This window comes from Ylistrum balloti, unplaced genomic scaffold, assembly GCF_031769215.1.
Source record: "Ylistrum balloti isolate Yb309-2 unplaced genomic scaffold, AGI_CSIRO_Ybal_v1 Utg371130, whole genome shotgun sequence".
Taxonomy (NCBI): Eukaryota; Metazoa; Mollusca; class Bivalvia; order Pectinida; family Pectinidae; genus Ylistrum; species Ylistrum balloti.
Genome location: NW_026782620.1, coordinates 656705 through 664124, shown reverse-complemented (window position 1 = coordinate 664124; position 7420 = coordinate 656705). Strand labels below are relative to the sequence as shown.

Genomic DNA, 7420 nt, shown 5'->3' with positions numbered 1-7420 from the left:
CATATTGGTTACCAGCATCAGTCAGAAGTGTATCTTAAAGCGACATAAGCAGCATTGGATTTACTTCTGCCAAGACATCTAAGCGGAACCTAGACTGTAACTTAAGTGGTACACCTGTCCCACAAAGAAATCACTATGACAGACCCCTTCCCAAGCCAACTACACTGGAGAAGATGAATTTTAATCAAGCGATTCACAATGCTTGTGTCACCATTCAAAGAACAACTTGTTCCAAAGGGCCTTGACGGTAAATTTCCCTTGGTGTTGACAGAACTAATTAATGAGGAAATATTTCCTATGAATTATGCTGAACTGCAACAGCATTGTGCAGCCATCAAAGTGGAAGTGTCAGGCAGAGAGGCTATTGCTGTCGAGGAGGCAACACGTGACCAGTCCAACTGCAAGTTGTGGAATAAATTCCGAAGTGGACGCATTACTGCCTCGCACATGTAATCAGCATGTCACAGTCAATGATCCAAGCCATCTCAAAGCCTGATTAATGCTATTTGTCATCCTTCTGGTGTTAAATTCAAGACAGCTGCTACTGAATGGGGATGTTCACATGAAAAGGAAGCCAAGGAAATTTACACACAGGCTATGTGCTTAGTGCACGAGAACTTAAGAATCAGAGGCTGGCTTCTGGATAAATCCTGATTTCCCCATATTCGGAGCCTCCCCAGATGGACTGTGTTCATGTGACTGTTGTGGTGAAGGACTCGTCGAAGTTAAGTGTCCCTATTGTGCAAGAAAAGGTGGGTTAACTGACAATGCTCGGGAATAATGTTTGGAAATTGGTGATGGTGGACTTAGATTAAAACCCTCCCATCAGTATTTTTACCAGGTCCAGACACAGATTCATGTTACAAGAAAAAAATTCTGTGACTGTTGTATGGACAGAGAAGGAGGTTCATGTTCAGCGTATTGAACCAGACAAGGCTATGTGGGAAAACATCTGTGAAAGGGCAGGAAATTTTTAAAAGATGGCAGTGATGCCAGAGCTTGTCGGTAGATTCTTCTCAAGAGTCCACCAGGAGACCCTTACAGAGCTTGTCTCCAGTGCTACATCAGCAACCACAGAACTCTTATGCATTTGTCAGAAACCAGAGACTCCGAACATGATCACATGTGACAATGAAAATTGTAAACTGCAATGGTTTCATTTTGAATGTCTTAATAAGTGCAAAGTCTGTACCTGAAGGATAGTGGTCCTACCATGACTGCTAAATTACCTCAGTTCCAGAAAAGAAAAAGGATGAGATGCCAGTAGTGAGTGACATTGATGTGTGATGAACAATAATTGATTCAACATTCTACATACATTAATGTGAAAATACTGAAAAGTGCTATTTCAGAAATAATGCTCATGGATTTCTTATTACAGTATTTTATTTTGTTTATTCAAGAATCCACAATTTCCCAAGGAGAGCGCGTTATTTTCGGTATTTAACTCGATATATCCTTTTTGTTTATCAACCGATTTTGACATTTTTTAAAAATGTTTTCCTTCTTTTAGCAAGGCCAATAAGAATTAAGTGATATATCTTCTCTCTAACTATTTCTAAATTATGTTTGGAGTCCCTACTGTTAGCCCACGCGTACATCTTGTCAAAATATCCCGCCGTAACACTTAGTTACAGTCAAATATTGGTTTTCATATTTTTCACGTACAATACAAAATGTATCTCAAAATACTAATCAGAAGGCATCTAAATAATAACAACAGGGTCGATTTTATCCCGTGTATGCAATGTCTTGTCTGATGATGACAGGATATAGGTATAGTCTTATGAAGAATTTCAAACTTGTTCGTAAGAAGTCCTATGACACGCTCCACATGAAGCATAACATTTGCCGCCCTCCTTGTACTTTCAATGTCCATTGCTGAAAGTTGCGATTTTCCTTTAGTAAAGGAAGGCATCTTAATACATGTATCGGCCCAGTCAGTTTGATATTTGTTGCTTGATTACAATGTTACACGAGCAAGTGATAACCAAATGGTATGTTTCAGTTTTTAACCTCATACATCGGTATATTTGTGTAAAAGTTGTGTCTGGCAGTGTGTTATGTGTATAGTAATACCGGCCAGTCGTGTGAATGGGTTCACCGTTGTGGGTATGTGTTTATGGTGTGGATGATTGGGTACTGTTAGGATACTACCTGTTTTATATATCTGTACTATGGATTGCTGTCGTTGGGACTGGGTCTGTTGTCACTGTGTCTTCCATGTTGTAAACTTCCGTGTTAAATTCCGGGGAGGGTTGTAGTTTGTTTAAGCTAGACGCCGATAGGCTGACGGCATGTGTGCATATTGTAACCCTTATTCTCATTGGGTACCGTGACCACATAATACAGGTAACACACGTGCATTCGGGAGTTAGTGATTACGGAGCCCCTTTGGGGACACACAAAACTTTTTTTATCTGGTGCGCACTTGTTATTTTTCTTGTGCGCACATGATAATATCTTGTGTGCACGTGTTAATTATCTTGTGCGTACGTGATGCAATCTTTTGCGCACATAATTTTCTTGTGCGCACATATTAATTTTCTTGTGAGCACGTGAAATTATCTTGTGCGCACGTGATATTATATTTGGCGGGAAAATCATAGCGCGCAGATCCAGTATCGTGTGTACCCGCACGCAGCACCACTACATGTTTTAAAGGTAAGTAAACATGCCGTGTATCACTAATCATATATAACTAGAACCTACTGTAGTCTGTTTGATCTTATTAAGCGGAGAAATTGGGATACGATTTGAATAGACTGACGTCAGCGAAACTAGGTTATGCCATTAAAGAAAATGATGAGAAAGCCAAAGAGGAAGCAAGAGATTTTCAGAAGTTGCTACAAATGGAATTGGGTGTTAAGGTGTCCAAATTGGCGAGGGTTACATTAAAAGACAGACATTTCAACAAACGGACAGAATTACCAGATCCGGAGGATATAAAAAAGTTAGCAACATACCTTGTGGATAAATGGAAAAATCTGTAACTGCAAAACGTCACTGAGACCACCTTCAGGGAAGCCATTGTTTTGGCACAATGCAGACTGCTATTGTACAATAGGCGTAGACCAGGGGAACTTGAAAGTATTGGGTAAATATTCAAGTGGACATGTCTTGCAAGCTTCTGTGCCTTGTAGTTTTCTTTTTTCAAAGTTTCTAGCTTGTTTTGATAACTCAAAAAAATATTCTGGTATAATACCTTAATTAAGTCATTGTGATTGGCAATGTCCTATCAGAATTATCATGGATTTGGAGGGGTGGGGGGTGTGCAAACAACAAAATGTTACTTCCAATTGGTATTTTCCCCAATGAATTTGATAACTTTCTGTACACAGATGTGTCAATGCGGCAGTCCTTGACTGAGCTCGAGAAAGTACTGTTGAAGTCACAGGATCTGGTTGAAATAAGGGGGAAGGTAATTTTTTTCTATCCCATTTTGATGTTAAATAAGATAAAGCTCAGTTCAGATGTGTGTTATAACAAATGGCATTTTCAATTTCTTAATAACCAGAAAGGTCAAGAAATCAGACCAGTATTATGCTGGGATAAAGAGCTGTCTGATCTGTTCAAATGAATGCCCTTGACCTATTTTCAAGGTCACATGGATAATACTTGTTAAAGATTTTTAATTTAAAGTGAAAATATATACTAAAAATATGTATTTCAGGAATAGAAGTATGTATTTAGGTATGTGACAGTAAATGCCCATGGGCCTTGAGTGTGTTATGTTTCTATCTCTGTACAGTTATCTTGTTTCAAATAATAATGAATGTTTATATTTTCAAAATGTATTTTCATAATTGGTGGTATGTGGAAATACTCGGAACCAAACTCAGTACGAATTTATCGGTTTAAAACAAGTTATTCCAGCTTTTATTAATCACTCTTTTTGGAAGAGCACAAGGTGTCTTGATTTGGGAGAAACCTGGAGTACCTGGGGAAGACACACGTGCTTGGGTAGGTGACCCCAAACCTTTTCACATTCTTTCTGGGAATCAAACCTGGCCCACTTAGGTGAACGGCAAGTGAGTTATCACTGCACCATGTGACAACCGTATATGTAACCAATGCCACCCTGTTTGGGAGACATATAAGAAATATAGCATATAGAATAGATACTTGTATTACAGTAAGAAAACCCTATACAGTACTTTAATGTACAACTGGTAGCATGCTTAAAAAATTTGTTTTTTGACTAGACATGGAGAGGAGTTCCTGTCATCATACCAGCAGAAGTAAGAAGGGTGCTAAAGGTCTTGGCTGACAAGGAAAACGGGAAAATGGCTGGGATAAGGAAGAACAATTTCTTGTTTGCAAACACAGGTATAATTTTCTTACCACGATATCAATAAATATTACTTTTGTATTGACCTGTATGTAGTCAATACCTGTTGAATTTACAGTCAACAAAGTTGACAATGTATATGTTGGGGATTATTTCTTGAGTTTTATAGGTAAAATACACATGTTTGTGGTGACGAATTACCATTTCTAGGTCATCTGACCCAAAGGTCATGATGACTTATAGTCATCTTTATTCATCCATCGCCAATGAATTTTGGAAGATTTTTTTTTTAATAACAATTATATGAATTGTTTCTGACCTCCCTGAGCCACTTGCTTTTCTCTTTATTATATGTGTATAAAAATATATTTTATTTGCAGTCAGGTGACTTTATTTTTCATTTAATTGATAAACAACAGTCTTTGGAATAGTAAATTTAGCTTGTAAAGTTTTTTTAGATGTAACTTTTCTCTTTTGTACCTGGTCCATGAATATAATGTGTATAAAAATATATTATATGATCAAGGGAATTTTTTTTTTTTTTGTTTTTTTTTGGCCTTCTTGAATTGTGTTCATCTAAGCTATCTCATGGTCTACTTTTTGGAGTTTTTTAACCTTCACTTTTGGTTTGCACACATTAGGCTCTTCCTAAGTACTACATGTTCTACATATTTCCTGACCTATCCATAGATCTACAGACTTCTAAGAGTGCCCAGGAATGTCTGTTCACCAAGTAATCCCAGTTACTCTATTGCTGGACTTACTCTTAGTTAACATCAGGGCCTTGGTCAGTCAAAAGTGTATTTGGTATTCATGATGATAATGAAGTGAAGTGGGTATGTAACCACTTTGGTCACACCCAACGTATCCATGATCAGTACTACAGACAGACATCTGGCTTAATAGAACGGATAGACATTGCAAAGTTAATGATAATACAAGAGCAGAACTTGGTGGGAAGATTCAACAACAAAAAATTGTCAGATATTCAGTTTGATGGTAAGGTTGATCAAAAATAATTTAACGAAAAGATTGTTACCAAATCAGATTGTATTTTCATTAAACCAAAAGCAATTTATATTTTGGTTCTGTTTCATCAGAAAAAAATGAGGATGTGCATCATTGTGGGAAATTAACTTGAATATATTATCTATGAAATGGAGTAATTACGGAAAAAATGAATGTTTTAGTGGACAATGACTTAATAAACCTGTACATATAAAATAAAGGCCATACTTGTCATCGAGTGATTTTTAGGTCATCTGACCCAAAGGATCAGGATGACCTATCGTCATCATGCACTGTCTGCTATTCATAAATTTTTCACATTTTAAACTTATTCTCAAGTTCCACCGATGTAATAGGGCTGAAATGATCCTGAGAGGCTCCTAACCAAGTGCTATTATTTTTCAGGTTGATTCGAAATTCAAGATGGCTGTCATTGTGGCCATCTTGAAAAACCCTTTTTAAACTTCCTCTGTGTTTCAGTGGTGCAATGTAGTTGAAATTAAGTAGAGAGGAAGAAAGATTGAAATATTTTATTCCTTATCCATCAATGAATTGGGGAGAACATTAAAGAAAGAAATTATATGAAATATTGCTGTTCCCCTTGAGCTGCTGCTGCTATTATATCTTTGATAGTACTTTTTATTAAGATGACTGTTAAGGCCCCTGGGCCTCTTGTTAGAAATGGTTCATACATTCAAAATATTAAAACATATTGTGATTAAAAATTCAGATTTATATGATTTTGTTTACTTTTCCATTACATGAAGAGAAATAGAAAAGATTTAAAATCCACCCTGAGTCTATCACTCAGCAAAAAATAATATACTCCACAAGTGGTACTGTAATTTTCGAAGTTGAAATATAAAAATGCATTCCAGCAAAAGTTGAGTCAATTTTGGATAACATATTTATAACATGTTTACTAGTGGGGTGCCGATTAATCGATTTCGTCGACGATTGATCGTTTTTTGGTTTCAATAAACTGATCGATCACAAACATGAATGATCGATTTTCACTCCAAAAACAGAAGTTTTTGATAAAATGAATAGCATGATATTACACAACAAAACAACAATTACCTTGTTTTAATCTTGTTACCAAACGTAAATTTGTTACGTTAAACGGCATTACAAAGGGCCCTTTACAAGTCGCCTACTTAGTATTGCTACTGCTTACTGCCACTTATGTAATTAAAAATTGCCACCTGTGGGAAGGGACGTAACTCCACCTGTTTATTTTTTCAATGACATAAGCTTATGGATAAGAGAATCATGGAAACGATGTCCTCTGCTCAGGAATTATATCCTCCCAAAAATGGCAGATCGTATGTTTGGAAATGCTTTGGGTTTCCAAAAATAAATCAGAAACTGCCCCCAAGCAAGGATAACATCTTAATGGACGTTGCATATTGTAAAAAATGCAGACGGGGATATAAATACAACGGTTTACCTATAGCGACATGTCTCTTCATTACAGGGACTGGCTACTTATAGCAACATGTCCCTTCATTACAGGGACCGGTTTACCTACAGCAACATGTCCCTTCATTACAGGGACCGGCTACTTATAGCAACATGTCCCTTCATAACAGGGACCAGTTTACCTATAGCGACATGTCACTTCATTACAGGGACCGGCTACTTATAGCAACATGTCCCTTCATTATAGGGACTGGTTTACCTACAGCGACATGTCACTTTATTACAGGGACTGGTTACTTATAGCAACATCTCTCTTCATTACAGGATCCGGTTTACCTATAGCAACATGTCTCTTCATTACAGGGACCGGCTATAGGGACCTGTTACCCAGCGACATGACTTTGATACACATTTATATTTGAAATGACATCAATATGAAGATACCATGGAAATATTATAATGGGATTCAGTTGTATCATACTTACAGTAACATTTGATATACCCTTCTCCAGTAGTCGTTATAGATGTTACATTGCAGAAATATATTCACATATCAATATATAGTTGTAGTCGGAAATTATCTCCCTTGAAATTGGAGCTCTTCCTGTCGATATTGCAAGTTATCGACCTCGATTTTTCGGAGAAATTGTTTTTATTTTCAAGGCCACTTCTCAGAATCTCTATTACAAACTGGATGTT

The 7420-nt window shown here is 37.0% G+C and overlaps 1 pseudogene; it reads left to right on the top strand.

Moving 5' to 3' along the window:
• The first annotated feature begins 980 nt into the window (after positions 1-980).
• On the top strand, positions 981-5028 carry LOC132560930 (uncharacterized; annotated as a pseudogene).
• Positions 5029-7420: the final 2392 nt, after the last annotated feature.